The sequence below is a fragment of the Taudactylus pleione genome, unplaced genomic scaffold, assembly GCF_031769625.1.
Source record: "Taudactylus pleione unplaced genomic scaffold, aTauple2 ptg000303l, whole genome shotgun sequence".
NCBI classification, from domain to species: Eukaryota; Metazoa; Chordata; class Amphibia; order Anura; family Myobatrachidae; genus Taudactylus; species Taudactylus pleione.
Window position 1 is genome coordinate 4338012 of NW_028284704.1, and position 20054 is coordinate 4358065.

Genomic DNA, 20054 nt, shown 5'->3' on the forward strand with positions numbered 1-20054 from the left:
GGTCCGGACTGAAGGACCTGGCAACAATTTCTGACATGTCTACTGTCACTGCATATGATACTGTCACCATTGACAGAATGGTGGAGGATTACATCGGTGACAGCATCCAAGTAGGCATGTCAGACAGTCCATACCTGTACTGGCAGGAAAAAGAGGCAATTTGGAGGCCCCTGTACAAACTGGCTCTATTTTACCTGAGTTGCCCCCCCTCCAGTGTGTACTCCGAAAGAGTGTTTAATGCAGCCGGGAACCTTGTCAGCGAAAGGCGTAGGAGGTTGCTTCCACAGAATGTGGAGAAGATGATGTTCATCAAAATGAATTATCAGCTCTTCCAGGGAGACCAGCCTCCAGAACGTACAGAGGGACCTGTGGTGGTGGATTCAAGTGGGGACGAGTTAATACTTTGTGAGGATGAGGATGTACACACTGAAGAGGGTGAGGAATCGGTGGATGAGGAGGATGAGGATGACATCTTGCCTCCGTAGAGCCAGTTTGTGCAGGGACACATTAATTGCCAGCTTGTTTTGTAGGGGCCCAAACGAACCAATCATTTCAGCCACAGTTGTGTGGCAGACCCTGGCGCTGAAATGATTGGTTTGTTAAAGTGTGCATGTCCTGTTTATACAACATAAGGGTGGGTGGGAGGGCCCAAGGACAATTCCATCTTGCACCTCTTTTTTTTCTTTGCATTATGTACAGTTTGGGGCCTAGTTTTTCAAACTGCCATCCTGTCTGCCACTGCAGTATCACGCCTAGATGGGTCATGTGTCGCTTAGCATAGTCATCCAGCTACCTCGGTGCAACCTTTTGGACATAAAAACACTATTGTGAGGTGTTCAGTGTTCAGAATAGACTGGAAATGAGTGGAAATTAAGGTTATTGAGGTTAATAATAGCATAGGAGCAGAACAACCTACAAATTCTGTGATTTTAGCTGTTTTTATGCTTTTTTTCAAAAAAATACAGATCCAAAGCACAAAACCCAGAACCCAAAACACGGAAGGGTGGTTTTGGCAAAACCAATCCAGATCCAAAACACGAAGAAAGATTCAGATCCAAAACCAAAACACAAAACACGAAAAGTGGCCGGTGCACACCCCTAGTTCTATCAGATCTCACTAATACACCATAAAATTTTATTGTTTTATGACAATTACTAATTTTTATTTACTGCTTTCCTCCACCTTTAGGATTGCTCTTTGACACGCAGGACATTTGGGTTATAGGTCACTCATATATTTTCTGGGCTGCTAGGTTTATGAGTTCAGATCAAGCTCCAATTTTTGAATATTCAGCTAGGGTCCGTTGGATAGGTTTCAGAGGTATGAGATGGCATTCCTTTTGTCCTAGACTGTTAGTGTATGCAAGGCTTTTTGGTAGGCCACGTATTTTGGTGGCTCATTTTGGAGGCAACGATTTAGGGCAGAGGTCCACTGTAGAATTATGAGTTGATATTGTCAACAATTTGGCGAGGGTGCTATCGGCCTGGCCCTTGTGTAAATAATTTGGTCTTGCATTGTACCTCGACAGGTCTGGCGTGGGGTTAGGAGTTTTCCTGCTATTGACGAAGCTAGGAAGAAGCTTAACTTTGCAGTAGCCAAATTTGTGATGGCCAATTATGGCCATGTCATTTACCATAAGAATATTCAATTTCGATTTAGTTATTTATATAGACCTGACAGAGTTCATTTAACAGAGGAGGGTTTGTCCTTGTTTATTGGGGATCCTTTTGAGGAGTTGGCGTTATTGGGGTAGTATTTGGTATGGTGGCGGTGCGGCGGTTCTATACGCAGAACCTTGCTGTGGCGGGAAAGAACGGCAGGTCACCAGTCCGGGTGCAATTATGATTTAAGGGCGCTCCCTTCGTTGATTGGTAGTTGGCTGTACCAACCTAACGGGGGGCAGTATCACCACCTAAACGGGTGGGAAGTCAAGATGGGGGTGAGCGTTACCTTTTGATGATGATATGATTTACATGGTTATGTGTATGCACTCTGGGCGATCTACGCCTGCTATGTCTTTTGTTGTTTGTGGGTGGGCATAGCAGATTTGGCTGATTTCTGGCCGTCCTTTCTTTGCCACCATACATCCTTAAATAATTAATAAATAAATAATAATTATTATTGCTCCAATAAATCGCCATCAAGTTATCTGCCAAATCCACGTCTCAGTGTCTTTATTTTATGTTAGTATGATAAGTGGTTTGCACACATGACACACCTCATCCGATAGAAGGTTTATTCTTATTATTACACAGTAAATTTTATAAACATTTTGGCAAAAATGTAAGACTCAATTACCAAATACAAAAAATGCTTATTTGCACGAGGGCACATATCTTGTTGCCAAATTTGCATGCACATTTTCTAGTCCTCCTATTTGCCCCCAGATACTTATTCGGCACCTAATATTTTGAGTTTGCAGATCCACCTGCAAATACTGTAGATAAGGTAGAAAGAATGAAGAGTCTTGAAAAAGTCCTATTTCGGGGCATTGGTGGCACTGAGCTCTTTACCCCGAGTGCATGACGTTGCGCTGAGAGGACAGGGCCGCCAGCACCGGGGAGTATGGCCGGATGCAGGGGACGTGCGACAGTGACGTGCCAACCCGTTAGCCCTGCACACTGGGCAACAGCACCGCTCACACACCCATAGATACAGTCTTGTTTCAGATACAATCACTGCTCATTAAAGGCAATATTTTAAATAATGAGATTTTCGGGAATGTCTTCACTGGATGTTACTTTTCTGTGATTACATTATTTATTATACCTTATAGTGGGTAGGATGAATTAAACACAAAAATGCAATAAAACCCCCCAAAATGCAGTTTTCGGGTGTTTTACCGCATACCCCATATTTACATCTTTAGGTGGCATTACCTAATAGAAGTCTATGGACTTCTTTGCGGTACACTCCCCGAGAGGGATCCCTCCCATTTCCCCCCGTGGCCGGTGTCCTTCTGTGCATTCGCAGCAAGACGCCAGAGGGACCTCTGGATGTTAAACATGGAAGTCCCCTTGCCTGGGGCATCGCAAAGGACAGTTCTTATCGAAAGAGCTGTCCTCTGCGATATTAACTGCTGTATGTACTCAAAGAGAGGTGGGGTGTAGCAGATCGCGGATGCAATGCTTAGTACATTCCGTCCAGTGTGTGTGTCTATAAATGTGCTTCCTGCAAGAGTTCAACTGGAATGTCCAAAATGGGTCTTATTAAAAAATAGAAGATTAAAATTAAAAGACGACTTCTCTGTGTTTTATATACACTGTCAATTATTAATCTGTCAAGTTGAAGGAATTCAACAATTGAGCTAATTAGATGATTTTTATCTTCTATCTATCTATCTATCTATCTGTCTATCTAGCTGTAGAGTGCCGGCCCAGGCATATGAAGGGGGTGTGGCCTAATCGTGGGATGTTTGGCCTTGCCCCCTTTGAAAAAAAAAGAAAACACCTATTTGCAGTGGTATGAAGCAGCGCTGAGGAGGGGGGCGCTGTGAGCCCCTTGTCCTGGCACAAATCCATGGGGGGTCGCTATCAGTGTGATCGCTCCCAGGGGTGATGAGAGGGGGGGATCGGGTACTAATTACTCGGGCTTGCTGGAGGGGCCCAGCGGGGCTTGGGTCAAACGCCGCCCCCCCCCCTCCTACCTGTCAGCAGCAAAGCACACGCTGCTGTGTGCTGGGCTGCCGTGGGATTACATTGTCTGTGGGGGAGAGATCACATTGATCACGCCCCCCCCGCCTCCTGGATTTGCACCGGGCTGAGGGTGTACAGAAGGTAGCCTTTTTCATTTTTTTGTAAGGGGACATGGCCACGCCTCTACGATTAGGCCACTCCCCCTTCCCCTGGGCCCGAGCTGGCTCTCTACGGCCTGATCACTACCCTCCCCCACAGGCAGAGGAGACTGCTGCTTACCTGCAGCAAGCAGTCTCCCACTGCAGCCCAGGGACCATCAGCGCTATACAGACTGGGGCCAGCAGCGCCTTCACTCATCACTCACACCAGTGTCACTGTGTGTCCTGGATGACCTATTTAAATGAACGCGGGCCCTAAGTTCAACCCCTTACCGGTCGCGCGCATGGTGCCACACCTATTTCTTGCATTGATGATGTCAATACATTTTGATTATGTTATTGCTCAGCTTTAACTTGACGGATCGGGATAAAACAAAGGGCCTGATTCAGAGCCGGACGCAATTAGCGCTCGCTCGTCCAGAAAATAGGGGTGGCTATTCAAATGAACCGTTCGCTCTTTGCGGTCTGTTCACGCCTCTATGTCTGAACGAGCGAACAAAACTTGCGGTCGTTTTTTGGGAAACTACGCCTCCTGGCCGCTCGCATCCTACGTCATGTCCGCTATTTATTAGATTAATCGAGTACATCGACCAGGGTATGAGCTGCTCGCTATTCTTGTGGTTGGTTTTTGCTACCACAATTTTGCGAGCAGTTCTGGCTATAAAATAACCCAGTGACGTGGTCAATGACGCTGCTGTTTTAATTATGCACACCCATAAAGCGCCCGTTTTGACGCCTGCAATCGGATCTCCACTCCCTGTTTTCAAGCACCTTCCCCTGTTACCACCCACATACGCCTCTTTCTGTCACTCAAATTATCAGGCATTCGCTATTTTGCGAGCACATGAATTTCGACCGCACTGACTGGTTTGCGCATGCGTATAACGATTTGTACGCATGCGCAGTTGGGCAAACATCGCTCGGAGCGAACGAGCGGCCACTTACGAGCGGCTCTGAATCAGGCCCAAAGTGCAGGTTATTTCACTACAAAATGATCCAGTTTTCATGAAAATCAGTTCAGTAGTTTTTGCGCCAACTTGGAACAGACAGTCACCACGTTCTTATAATATTAGTATAAATAACACAGTACATCTTAGACAAAGTATTATATGATTAAACTCCAAGAGTATTTTTTGAGGTCTACATTCATTATTATATTTCCTTGAGAGTGATATGTAGAGGGAACTACAGTGTGAATCAGGACAAAAGTTCTTCAGTTAACATTTAAATGAGCAAAGCAGCCGTCTATGCTCAACATAAAGAAGATCTGCCATTGTATGCTTGTCACATGTTTCCATTTGTCTTTAAACTCCCTCAGGACATAAAAAAATAAATACATAAATAATTAAAAGAAACTCATTAAATATTAAAAAATAGGCATATGTCTCCAAGCTGGTACATTATACTATTCACTGAAGTGTCACAATCAGAATAAGATGCAATGTATGTAAATCCTATTAGAAGCTGTGCCTGTCAGTGTACTGCAGGTATCTTACTTATTCTTTACACAATTACTTTAAGCATCAAAATAGGTGGAAGTAATTCACTGGGGTTGTTGGCTGAAAGCTTGTGACTGACTATATAGCAAGTGTTATCTAGGTATTGCAATGAACAACCAGAATAGCCCATATCCTGGATCACTGTTGTAACACAGCGATACCTGTATTGTCCCTATTTGTCCGTCTTACTAGTCAATGCTAGGGCTCTGTTGCTGGGTTGGGTATGCGATTCTGGCGCTGAAAATGTCGGTGGTCAGAATCCCGGCATCAGAATCCCGACAGTGGGTAAGTATTCTAACAATTCCCCTAACCCACCCCTCCCGCAGCCTAAGCCTAACCATCCCTACCCAAACCTAACCCTCCCTTTCCGCAGCCTAACACTAACTCTCTCCCAGTGTGTAACCCTAACCCCCGACCCTAAACCTAACCATAAGCCTCCCCCTCACCTAATACTCACTGTCGAGATCGCAGCCGTCAGGATTCTGGAGCCAGAATTCTGACCCCCAGCATTGTGGGCACCAGGAGGTCGACTACATCCCCTGTTACTAAGTGCCAAATTTCATTATGTTCTATGGGAGCATGGGGGCTACTGAAATAGGGGGTTCTCACCATGGAAAGTTGAGGGCCATTCTCTCTGCCTTTCCCATGTCTGTGCCAGCACTCTCTGCCCTTCCTTTTTGTTTCAGCCTCTCTACCTTTCCCATTTCTGTGCCTGCCTCCCTGCTCATACCTTGCCTGTGCTAGTTTCTCTGACCTTCCCCTGTCTGTACTAGCCTCTATGCCCTTTGTCTACCTGTGCCATTCTCTCTACCCTTCCCTTGTTTGTGTCAACCTATCTGGCCTTGCTCTGCCTGCGCTAGCCTTTATGCCCTTCTTATTTCTGCACTAGCCTCTCTACCCTTCCCTGTATGCCACAGTCTATCTGAATTTCTCCTTTATGCACCAGCACTCTGCCCTTCCACTCTATGGGCCAGCTCTCTGCCCTTCCCCTGCCTGTGCCAGTCTCTCTGTCCTTCCCCTGCCTGTGCCAGTCTCTCTGTCCTTCCTCTGTCTTCTTCAGTCTTGTTGCCCAAACCCTGTCTGTATCAGTGTCTCCACTTCTTCTTGAGCTTCTACCATCTATAGTGGGTGCAAGGTGTGCAGTGTACGCTGGAGCTCATTCAGACCTGCTCGCAAGATGCGGCCGCTCGCTGGCAAAAAGGGGACGGATATTTTAATTAAATGCTCGCACTGCGTGGCGTAAGGACGCCCTCTATGTCTTAGCGAGCTACGGCACTGTGCGCTTGCAAGTGTATTAAGTTGCCCCCTTTCCCCTCACAACACACGTCATCTCCTGGAATTGTTTGATAAATCGGTAACATCGAGAGCCATCGGAGCTGCTCGCAGCCCTTGAGGTAGGCTCTCCCTGTCGCAAGCACTGCGATCAGGGCGGACGGAGATACAAGCAGGTGTCGTGTACAATGACGGTACTTCTGCTAATTATTCACGCCCTTTAAACGGCGTTTTGTAGGCCTGACACGCCTGCGTTCGCAACACCACACCCCCGTTTACAAGCACCTTCCCCTGTTACTACCCACAAATGGCACTACCTGTCACTCAAAGTAGCGGGCAGTCTATGTGCTACGAGCGCATGATTCCCCATCGCTGAGACTGGCTTGCGCACTGCGAATTATATGCATGCACACTGAGCAACAATCGCCCGGCAGCGAGCGATCGCTCCTTAGCGACCGGGTCTGAATCAGGACCAGAGGCCCATGGGTCAGCACCGAGAACCGACCATTGTGCCTCTGGTGCGTTGCGCCAGCTGACGATTTTTCTCTTGCAGTGCCATCTTGCTAGTGGTGTATTCAGAGAGATGGTGCCATAGAGGAGCTAGAAAAGACTCTGGCACTGTGCACCATCTTTTTGAATTTATCACTGGAAATATGGCGTCACGGGGGAGGCATAGGGAACCGGCACACCGTGCGGGGGGCACATTTCATCAAGTACAGGGTGTGGATATTGGTGGCCCACTTCATGGTGATGGTGGATGGGCCCTCTGCACATGGCCGCCCCAGTTCTTAATATGCCTCTGTGTCTTTGCAGCTATTTGCTTCTCCTATCATTATTATTCTATAGCAATTGTTCTGTATCATGTCTACTGTATATGGGAGCAAGCTTCCCCTTTTTTTATGCCACTGTCACATACCATCAGGTATTTTCTGGTAGGTGCAAACATTTTTATCAAAATGTACTATCACCATAATGTGTCACGGTCACCCCCTTTGTTATGCCACAATTAGAACAACACACATTTTTTCCTTTGCTTTATTAAGCTGATGTTATACAGAAAGAACACTGGGCCTGATTCAGAGCCGGACGCTCTGACCAGAGTGCTCGCTCTGAATCAGGGCCCTCCTACCTCAACTTGGAGCGGCCTCTTGGACGCTCGCATAGCAGTGGGTTACCACCGACAGCTTATACGAGCGTTCATGATGATGGTCGCGATGGTCAAGACCATCGCGACCATCGGGCTTGCGACGAGACCCTGTGGTAGGGTGTCGCTGCCGCAAGCCCTGGAGTGATTTTGGCTCTTACAGAGCCAAAATCACTCCCACTGACATCACTAGTGATGTCAGTGGGGCCGGACCCAGATGGTAGGCGTTCCCATGGGAACGCTTCCGTCTGGCGGCCACGCCCACCAAAGGGGGCGTGCTGTCACTCACCATCGACAGGTGGTCTCGCGCATGCTCCCTCCATCGTGCGCATGCGCATTTGGGTACCATCGACCTGCTTGCGAGCGTCCTGCGCTCGCGAGCGGGTCTGAATGAGACCCACTGTAATAATCTGTTTATGTGCTGATGAAATTATTTTTTATACAGTTCTTTTATACAGTTGTGAATAAATACTACTCTTTATTCCCTTTGTTGATAAGGCATGTACTCACCACTGGGCTTTTTTGTGCTCATTACCTTCCACATCCAGTATCTGTAATTGCTGTGCAGTAACCACATCAATTATACTTTATGTATTTACCTATTCAGGAAATATCATGGGTTTCTTTATAACCATAGACAAAACAGCAGTTTCCATAATGTGGGTTTTTCATTTATTGACTAAGTAGCAAGTTGAGCAAATAGTTGAATAGAGGTGATTGTCATACTTTCTGACTGGCTAAGAATAAACAAAAATAAGATGTGGAAGTTATATCATACAAGGCAAACAATTGCAAAGTGAAATTGTCACACGTTTCTGAATAGCTGCTGGCCTCCTAACACAAATGCTACACCATTAAATTAAAAGGGTTCCTTTGTTGAATGCAGGGGCCCCATGTATTTTGGAGACGCTGGGCGGTAGTCTTGAGCAGGGTCTTGGAAGCACCTCCTTGTAGTTACATAGGGGCCTATTCATCATACCTAAAATATCGAGGGAGGTAATTAGATTTAGAACTCGCATGGAGTTCTACCTAATTACCGGAGGAATTCATCATTCCTCCTCCCCATAACTATCTATTCCGAAAAGCTGTCATTTTTGCGATGACAGCTTTTCGGGAAATAGATAGTTTTTCTTGCCTGCTCTAACTTACCGTAGCTGGAATCCGTGCTGCGCATACGCTGTTACAATCGTAAACCCAGCGCATGTGCAGCACTACTTACAGCTGCGGTAAGTTTGTATGCGCCCCCCCAACACCCCCTCCCTCCTCCGCTCACCTCCCCCCGTCCCGCACTTACCTGCCCGCTGCAGCGCCTCCGGCTCCGTCCTGCTGGTCTGTCATGTGGTCTCCCAGCAGCACACAGTGCAGTTTAGAAAACAAAAAAAAATTTTTTTTTTCTAAACTTTATTGTGTTCTGCTGGTAGAACACAATGTTAGCATTGCAGACGGAGTCAGAGGACGCATCAGAGTGCCGGGGGACCTGCACAGCTGGAAGCAGGTAAGTCTGTCCTGCTATTCGCCACCTCACAGTGGCGAATAGTAACTCCATCTCAAATTCCTAAAATACATAATTTTCGGAATTTGATGAATACCATAATTTCCATATCCCCATACTAATGTAATGTATGGGGAAATTAACGCAGGGGAACTTAGCAAGGAGATAGCAGTGATATCTCTTGTGCTAGGTGGCTTCATGAATACTAAAATAACGTTATTTAAGGAAAATGTCCTTAAAAACGTTATTTTAGTGTTGATGAATAGGCCCCTTTAATCATTGTATTCATTATCTTTCTGTTTGGTAATCTTAATTGATCATCTTGTTAACAAGTTAAGAAATGTAAATGAGGCATATATTATTTTTATTCAATAAAACATAAGGACCGTACAAATTGAAAGATGAGATATGATTGCTAGAACCTTGGGCGTGACTTGGCAGCCATCCTTACCTGTGCATTCTGTCTTCAAATGACAATTTGTGATGATGTATCAGAGTATGCCCGGGTTGATCCGTCGGGGACTACACTGCTATCAGTGGTAATCTAATAGGCTGAAAACTGTATGCCGGCGTTACTAAATTTGGACTGCGCCCTCCTCTGTCGGTCTGCAGCACTATATTCATAAGGGGAGGCGATGAGTCTTCCCTGTCTCTCTGATACTCTGATATAATTGAGAAGCCATGTCTGATTGTATACAGAAGACCCTCCAGGCTAATTTTGGCAATATGCTTTACAGTAACCTGGGACTTGCTTGTACCTATGTGACACTCTCTACAAATGGGGAACAGATGCTCTGATTTCAGTGTACACCCTACAAAAACATACTTTTAGGTTAATTGAATTATGACAAAATTAATAAAACTAACACTAGTGTGTATTGTGTTTAGGGAATTTAGGGCATATGTATCAAAGGCTGATGTGAGATAAAATTGTGAAATATATATCACCAACCAATCAGCTCCAAACTATCATTTCTTAAACACAGCCTGCAAAATGTAAGTTAGAAGCTGATTGGTTGCTGATATATATCTCACAATTTTATCTCACATCAGACTGTAAGCTCCAATGGGGAAGAGTCTGATATGTATGACATACTGTATGTTTTCAGAGTAAATTAGTGGCACTATATAAATAAACAAAGATAATAATAATAATAATAAAAAAAATGTCTTCTAAAAAGTTATCCATAGCTGCTGAGAGGAAATAAGGCCTGATTCACTACCGTACGCAACTGCCGATTGTTGCGTATGCATCGCAGTGTGCGAACTAGACATTGCGACCGGGACTGCGATCGCATTGACTACGCAGACCCATAGCAGAGTGATTGACAGGAAGTGCCATTTGTGGGTGGTGACGGGAGGGGTGGTTGGCCAAACGCAGGCGTGCCAGTGCTTTTCAACGCCGTTGCAGGGGCGTGCATAAATTATCCACTGCAATGCCCTACGCAGCCTGAGGCCTGATAGCATGCATGGAAGTTAGCAATTTCTGAGTAAGGTCAGGGATTGTGCAAGTGTGTGTGAGGCTGCGATGGTACTCAATAGTACCGATGGTATTGCAGTCTTGCTAAACATTACAGATGTGTGGTAAGTAAAGTCCTTATGTTATGCTGCGAGGGCATTGCGATCGCAATGTATTAGCATACTACACCTAAACCAAGGCGTAAAGTAATGCTTCCCAATAGTTTGTACATTGTGGTTGTTGAGGACAATGCATCAATGGGACACTTGGTTTTTATATGAATTCCAGAGCAAAATGAGCCTCTCCAAATCGTTGGTATTACCACGTCTGATGCAAGGAAAAGTTAATTCCTGAAAAGCCTTTTCATTGCAGCCTCTGCAGACCCGTCCGGGAATAAGTGTCACGTTGATCACCTGAGTGTTGCAAATGCCGGGTGCCAAACAAATGGAGGATGATTCAGTACCATATGCAGTGGAGGATATTTGAAGGAGATGCATGTGTGGTTCCAAAACATTTGCTGTGGAAATATCCTTTGTGGTCAATTAAAGTATATAAAAAGGAGCATTCCATAGAGTTCCCAGGTGCACCACAATATTAAAACAGATTAACGCGTTTCACTGATAAAAATCGGCATCCTCAAAACAGGCTGGCATTCAATGAACAGCATACCTGCAACTATAACCAGCAACAATGATACAATACTCCCAGAATAGAAAAGGGCAAGAAGCCAATCAATCAAGAGCTGGCGAGATGAGCCTCCGCACAGGATGCATAGTAATTCCCTGGTGGTTGCCTTGGCAAACAAATCTCAGGTTTGGTTGTGGTGGAGCACACTCACTCTCCCACTTCTAAGATACTCTCTTCTTTGAAATGTACATGTGCCCCAATTTATTTGGGAGCCACTGTCTTTTTTTGGCAAAGCATATTCTTCTACATCTCATGAGAGCTTATCCTGCTGTTGGGCATCAGACCCTACTGTAACTTTCAGAATCTTGTCTTGGACTGTCATCTGCAGTTCTTCTTACTTTTCTAATGCACCTATTGACTTTGCAGTACTTTAACTCCTGCTGGTAGTGACAAAGGACCAATAGACACTCTTGATATGGTATGAAGGTGTAGCAATGCCTCCGGTAGAACCAGATTACCTATAACACATAGTCTTTTTAAGAGAGGAGGGGGGCCGTGTGCAGTCTCCATCCGGGGCCCCCTACTATCTACCTGGCAGCTGGCAGCACAGTGAGCGCAGCTGTAGACTCCAGCGATTTCTGTACTGTGCATGTAGAAAATTCTGGGAAAATGGCCACTGCGCCATTTTGCTGTGATTTGTACAGTGCTGCTACTGACTACTCAGGACTCTAGAGGTGTAAGTATTGAATAAACAGGTGCAGGATGTGTGATGTGGACCCCCTTGGCCCCAGGGGCCCGTGTGCACCGCACACCCTTCACCCATTATATATATGCCCCTGCTGTAACAGCTTGAGTTATGACAACTGCAGTAGAAGGTGCCAATATCCATTGACCTTCCTTTTCTACAAGCTCAATCTAGGTCTGTAATGCCAGTTAAGATTTAGTGGTGTACCTGAAGTGTCAGAAAAAGAGACCCAGATTGGCACTGTGATATCTCACCTGTACCACTAAAGAATAATCAATCACCAATCATTATGGAACAGAAAGTCAGATATCACTGGCCTCCGAAGTTGTCTCACTCCCTACACTAAAACCTGTACACATACTGTAATCCTGAGATAAAAGACTGTGGGTGCTATGTATTAAGCCTTGGAGAAAGATAAAGTGGACGGAGATAAAGCACCAACCAATTAGCTCCTATCTGTCATTTTTCAAACACAGTCTGTAAAGTGACATTTAGGAGCTAATTGGTTGGAACTTTATCACCAACAACTTTCTCTCTATCCATAGCTTAGCACATAGACCCCTGGGTCACCCACTTTCTGCGCTAACCCTACTCCCATCTGTACGCACAAACCCAAATCATTTTCTGACTACCAAACTATTATACTTTACCCCAGGCAATGCCCGGAAGACATTTGCAAGTGGCAATAAATGGTTTGATTGCTTTATAAATGAGAAGTCAAGGAAATTGTATTATTTTGGGAAACCTTGGAAGCACTCAGAAATATTAATAGTTACATTATTTTCGACGACAATCATTTTCAGTAACAGTTTATTGTATTTCAGTATTGTATACTAAATGAGGTGATTTTTCTTCAAGTGTATATGATGTGCAAGCAATACTTGGTAATAAACTCTTCCTCTATTTTCTCCATCTATGAAATGATTACAGCAGGAGCCCATAATCCGCAATGAGTGTATGTGATCTAAACTTGACAGGGTTAGTCGGAGGTCAACTTACTCATAAATCAAAGGCAGGAGCAAAGCTTATGCTATGGATAAAATCAGGGATTTACTTAGACAGTAGTATTAACATTACAAAAGAAGTATTTTATAAGCTTTCACGTGGGATTTGTTTATCTCTAGTTTCTCAAAGAGTGACATAATAAGGTTAAATGAATGCTGGGCATACAGAGAACGTGTGAGTAACTTGCTGCACAATACAATACTTTCCATGCTGGTTTAATCAGTTTAATTGTTCAAGTTTTTAATAGGTGCATGTAAGATTAAAAAGGTGACAGCAAGAAGCACACTGTAAATCTCCTTAGATCTATATGGATTCCCTACCCAGGTATTTAAATTCATTTTATTCTCTTGTTAACTCGATAAGATAGATTTCTACATTGCCAGGAAAGTTAAGTTGGAATTTAATATTGAAGACTCAGGGCCTGAATGCAGCTGCAACAGCGTCTGTTTCCGCAGCGCGTCGGCGTCTTAATGTTAATGCCACAGCCGATGGGACTCTCTAATCCGCTGCTATGCGTAAACAGTTGCACCATCACCACCGTCGGTCACACCGGACATTACAGCAGCCATATGACTGCTGCTGCTGCTTAGTGGCAGGAGTCGACGTGGTCTCCCGCTGCATCCCAGCACACAGCACTGTGTGTTGTGCTACTTACAGGTAAGAGGGAGAGGGGTGTTGGACCCGGGCCCCCGCCGAGTCCCTCCAAAAAACCAGGGCACGGGTAATTAGTACCCGCTACTCCCCCTCTCGGTGCCTCTGAGTTTGACCTATACCCATGCACAGTATGACTTATATTATACCCATGCACAGTGTGACTTACATCCATGCACAGTGTGACTTATACCCATGCACAGGGTGACTTATACTATACCCATGCACAGTGTGACTTATACCAATGCGCAGTGTGACTTATATTATACCCATGCGCAGTGTGACTTATATTATACCCATGCACAGTGTGACTTACATCCATGCACAGTGTAACTTATATTATACCCGTGCGCAGTGTGACTTATACCCATGCACAGTGTGACTTATATTATACCCATGCACAGTGTGACTTACACCCATGCACAGTGTGACTTATATTATACCCATGCGCAGTGTGACTTATATTATACCCATTCGCAGTGTGACTTATATTATACCCATGCACAGTGTGACTTATATTATACCCATGCGCAGTGTGACTTATATTATACCCATTCGCAGTGTGACTTATATTATACCCATGCACAGTGTGACTTATATTATACCCATTCGCAGTGTGACTTATACCCATGCGCAGTGTGACTTATATTATACCCATGCACAGTGTGACTTATATTATACCCATGCACAGTGTGACTTATATTATACCCATGCACAGTGTGACTTATACCCATGCGCAGTGTGACTTATATTATACCCATGCACAGTGTGACTTATATTATACCCATGCACAGTGTGACTTATATTATACCCATGCACAGTGTGACTTATACCCATGCGCAGTGTGACTTATATTATACCCATTCGCAGTGTGACTTATATTATACCCATGCACAGTGTGACTTATATTATACCCATGCGCAGTGTGACTTATATTATACCTATTCGCAGTGTGACTTATATTATACCCATGCACAGTGTGACTTATACCCATGCGCAGTGTGGCTTATATTATACCCATTAACAGTGTGACTTATATTATACCCATGCACAGTGTGACTTATATTATACCCATGCACAGTGTGACTTATACCCATGCGCAGTGTGGCTTATATTATACCCATGCACAGTGTGACTTATACCCATGCGCAGTGTGGCTTATATTATACTCATGCGCAGTGTGACTTATACCCATGCACAGTGTGACTTATATTAAACCCATTCGCAGTGTGACTTATATTATACCCATGCGCAGTGTGACTTATACCCATGCACAGTGTGACTTATACCCATGCACAGTGTGACTTATATTATACCCATGCCACAGTGTGACTTATATTATAATTATACCCATGCACAGTGTGACTTATACCCATGCCACAGTGTGACTTATATTATAATTATACCAATGCACAGTGTGACTTATACCCATGCACAGTGTGACTTATACCCATGCACAGTGTGACTTATATTATAATTATACCCATGCACAGTGTGACTTATACCCATGCACAGTGTGACATATCCATTCATAGTGTGACTTATATTATACCCATGCGTAGTGGGACTTATACCCATGCACAGTGTGACTTATACCCATTCACAGTGTGACTTATACCCATTCATAGTGTGACTTATATTATACCCATGCGTAGTGTGACTTATACCCATGCACAGTGTGACTTATATTATAATTATACCCATGCACAGTGTGACTTATACCCATGCACAGTGTGACTTATATCCATTCATAGTGTGACTTATATTATACCCATGCGTAGTGTGACTTTTATCCATGCACAGTGTGACTTATACCCATGCACAGTGTGACTTATATTATACCCATTCATAGTGTGACTTATATTATACCTAGTGTTCACTCTAGCTCCGGCGGCAGGCAGGGGGCGCTGGAGCTAGAAAGGGTAACCTTATGGGCGCGCCGAAGGCGCGCGTCCGAAAAGGTGCGTGGTCATGAAAAGGGGGCGTGTCTATAAGACGCGTCCCCTTTTCGTCAAACGTCACCGCGACACAGCATGTTTCTCCACCTGCGGGACACTGCGTCCCGCGGTTGAGAACGGCACCCGCAGGCTGTGAGGGCAGGGCGCTTTTTGCCCTCTTCCTGGAGGGCAGGGTGCTTTTTGCCCTCCAGAAGGAGGGCAGGGCGCCGTGACCCGCTAAAACAGCCTAGCGGGAACGCTATTATACCCATGCGCAGTGTGACTTATATTATACCCATGCACAGTGTGACTTATATTATACCCATGTGCAGTGTGACTTATATTATACCCATGCACAGTGTGACTTATATTATACCCATGCGCAGTGTGACTTATATTATACCCATGCGTAGTGTGACTTATATTATACCCATGCGCAGTGTGACTTATATTATACCCATGCGAAGTGTGACTTATATTATACCCATACTTACCTACCCTCCCGATTTGGCCGGGAGCCTCCCGAAAATCGGGTGCCGCTCCCGGCCACCCGGAAAGGTAGGCAAGTCTCCCGGCCCCAGCGACCCACCTGCATAAACCCCGGCAGCGTGGGGGTCGATGATGCGATTCGCGTCATTGTAGCTCCGCTCCCTGCATCACAATGCCATTAACATAGGGATTGTGAAGAGGGGGCGGGGCTACGATGACGTGTTCGCACTGTCACGCACCATGCTCCAACGGCGTTTCATCATCCTAACCATGCCCTCTTTTCTCCCACGACATGCCCCCTTTTTGCCGCGAGACTTTCCCCTGAGGTTGCCCGACAGCTCCCTCCCGGAAGGAGGGAGCTAAATGTCTGCAACCCTGATTATACCCATGCGCAGTGTGACTTATACCCATGTGCAGTGTGACTTATATTGTACCCATGCGCAGTGTGACTTATACCCATGCACAGTGTGACTTATATTATACCCATGCGCAGTGTGACTTATATTATACCCATGCGCAGTGTGATTTATACCAATGTGCAATGCATACTTGCCTACCATCCCGATTTGGTCGGGAGCCTCCCGAAAATCGGGTGCCGCTCCCGACCACCCGGAACCAGCAGCAGCCATCCCACACCCCCTATTGCCGGCCACTTAGTATGCAACCCAGGGATCAGATGACGAGTTTCGCGTTAAATCGCGTCATTGAAGCCCCGCCCCCCGCAGTACAGTTCCTGTATTACGGTCTCTGCACAGCGGGGGGCGGGGCCACGATGACGTGTTGAGCCACCACGCCCCCGCTCCGCCCACCAGCTGTGCACAGAGTGTCGCCCAGGCTGTCCCCTCCCGGAAGGGACAGCCTAAAGGTAGGCAAGTCTGGTGCAATGTGACTTATATTATACCCATGCACAGTGTGACTTATATTATACCCATGCACAGTGTGACTTATATTATACCCATGCAGTGTGATTTATACCAATGTGCAATGTGATTTATATTATACCCATGCACAGTGTGACTTATACCCATGCACAGTGTGACTTATATTATACCCATGTGCAGTGTGACTTATATTATACCCATGCACAGTGTGACTTATATTATACCCATGCGCAGTGTGACTTATATTATACCCATGCGTAGTGTGACTTATATTATACCCATGCGCAGTGTGACTTATATTATACCCATACTTACCTACCCTCCCGATTTGGCCGGGAGCCTCCCGAAAATCGGGTGCCGCTCCAGGCCACCTGGAAAGGTAGGCAAGTCTCCCGGCTCCAGCGACCCACTTGCATAAACCCCGGCAGCGTGGGGGTCGATGATGCGATTCGCGTCATTGTAGCCCCGCTCCCTGCATCACAATGCCATTAAGATAGGCATTGTGAAGAGGGGGCGGGGCTACGATGACGTGTTCGCACTGTCACGCACCATGCCCCAACGGCGTGTCATCATCCTAACCATGCCCTCTTTTCTCCCACGACTTGCCCCCTTTTTGCCGCGAGACTTTCCCCTGAGGTTGCCCGACAGCTCCCTCCCGGAAGGAGGGAGCTATATGTCTGCAACCCTGATTATACCCATGCGCAGTGTGACTTATACTCATGTGCAGTGTGACTTATACCCATGTGCAGTGTGACTTATATTGTACCCATGCGCAGTGTGACTTATACCCATGCACAGTGTGACTTATATTATACCCATGCGCAGTGTGACTTATATTATACCCATGCGTAGTGTGATTTATACCAATGTGCAATGCATACTTGCCTACCATCCCGATTTGGTCGGGAGCCTCCCGAAAATCGGGTGCCGCTCCCGGCCACCCGGAACCAGCGGCAGCCATCCCGCACCCCCTATTGCCGGCCACTTAGTATGCAACCCAGGGATCAGATGATGAGTTTCGCGTTAAATAGCGTCATTGAAGCCCCGCCCCCCGCAGTACAGTTCCTGTATTATGGTCTCTGCACAGCGGGGGGCGGGGCCACGATGACGTGTTGAGCCGCCATGCCCCCTGCTCCGCCCACCTGCTGTGCACAGAGTGTCGTCCAGGCTGTCCCCTCCCGGAAGGGACAGCCTAAAGGTAGGCAAGTCTGGTGCAATGTGACTTATATTATACCCATGCACAGTGTGACTTATATTATACCCATGCACAGTGTGACTTATATTATACCCATGCAGTGTGATTTATACCAATGTGCAATGTGATTTATATTATACCCATGCACAGTGTGACTTATACCCATGCATAGTGTGACTTATATTATACACATGCGCAGTGTGACTTATACCCATGCACAGTGTGACTTATATTATACCCATGTAGTGTGATTTATACCAATGTGCAATGTGATTTATATTATACCCATGCACAGTGTCACTTATATTATACCCATGCGCATTGTGACTTATACCCATGCACAGTGTGACTTATATACCCATGCGCAGTGTGAGTTATACCCATGCACAGTGTGATTTATACCCATGCACAGTGTGACTTATATTATACCCATGCACAGTGTGACTTATATTATACCCATGCGCAGTGTGACTAATACCCATATGCAGTGTGACTTATATTATACCCCTGCGCAGTGTGACTTATATTATACCAATGCGCAGTGTGACTTATATTATACCCATGCGCAGTACAACTTATATTATACCCCAGTGTGACTTGTACCCATGTGTAGTGTGACTTATATTATACCCATGCGCAGTGTGACTTATATCCATGCACAGTGTGATTTATTTTATACCCATGCACTGTGTGATTTATACCAATGCTCAATGTGATTTATATTATACCCATGCACATTGTGATTTATATTATACCTATGTGCAGTGTGACTTATATTATACCCATGCACAGTGTGACTTATACCCATGCGAAGTGTGACTTATATTATACCCATGCGTAGTGTGACTTATACCAATGCAATGTGACTGATATTATACCCATGCACAGTGTGATTTATACCCATGCACCGTGTGACTTATATTATATTATACCCATGCACAGTGTGACTTATACCCATGCACAGTGTAAAATACCTATGTGTAGTGTGACTTATACCCATGCGCAGTGTGATTTACTGTATACCCATGCGCATCGTGACTTATATTAAATCCATGCGCAGTGTGACTTACATTATACCCATGCACGGTGTGATTTATACCCATGCGCAGTGTGACTTATATTATACTAGGGGTGTGCACCGGCCACTTTTCGTGTTTTGTGTTTTGGTTTTGGATCTGGATCTTTCTTCGTGTTTTGGATCTGGATTGGTTTTGCCAAAACCACCATTCCGTGTTTTGGGTTCGGGCTTTTGGATCTGTATATTTTTGAAAAGAAGCATAAAAACAGCTAATATCACAGAATTTGTGGGTTTTTCTGCTCCTATGCTATTATTAACCTCAATAACCTTAATTTCCACTCATTTCCAGTCTATTCTGAACACCTCACACCTCACAATAGTGTTTTTATGTCCAAAAGGTTGCACCGAGGTAGCTGGATGACTATGCTAAGCGACACGAGTGGGCGGCACAAACACGTGGCCCATCTAGGAGTGACACTGCAGTGGCAGAAGACAGGATGGCAGTTTGAAAAACTAGGCCCCAAACAGTACATAGTGCAAAGAAAAAAAAGAGGTGCAAGATGGAATTGTCCTTGGGCCCTCCCACCCACCCTTATGTTGTATAAACAAGACATGCACACTTTAATAAACCAATCATTTCAGCGCCAGGGTCTGCCACATAACTGTGGCTGAAATGATTGGTTCGTTTGGGCCCCCACAAAACAAGCTGGCAATTAATCTGTCCCTGCACAAACTGGCTCTACGGAGGCAAGATGTCGTCCTCATCCTCCTCATCCACCGATTCCTCACCCTCTTCAGTGTTGTGTACATCCTCATCCTCACAGAGTATTAATTCGTCCCCACTGG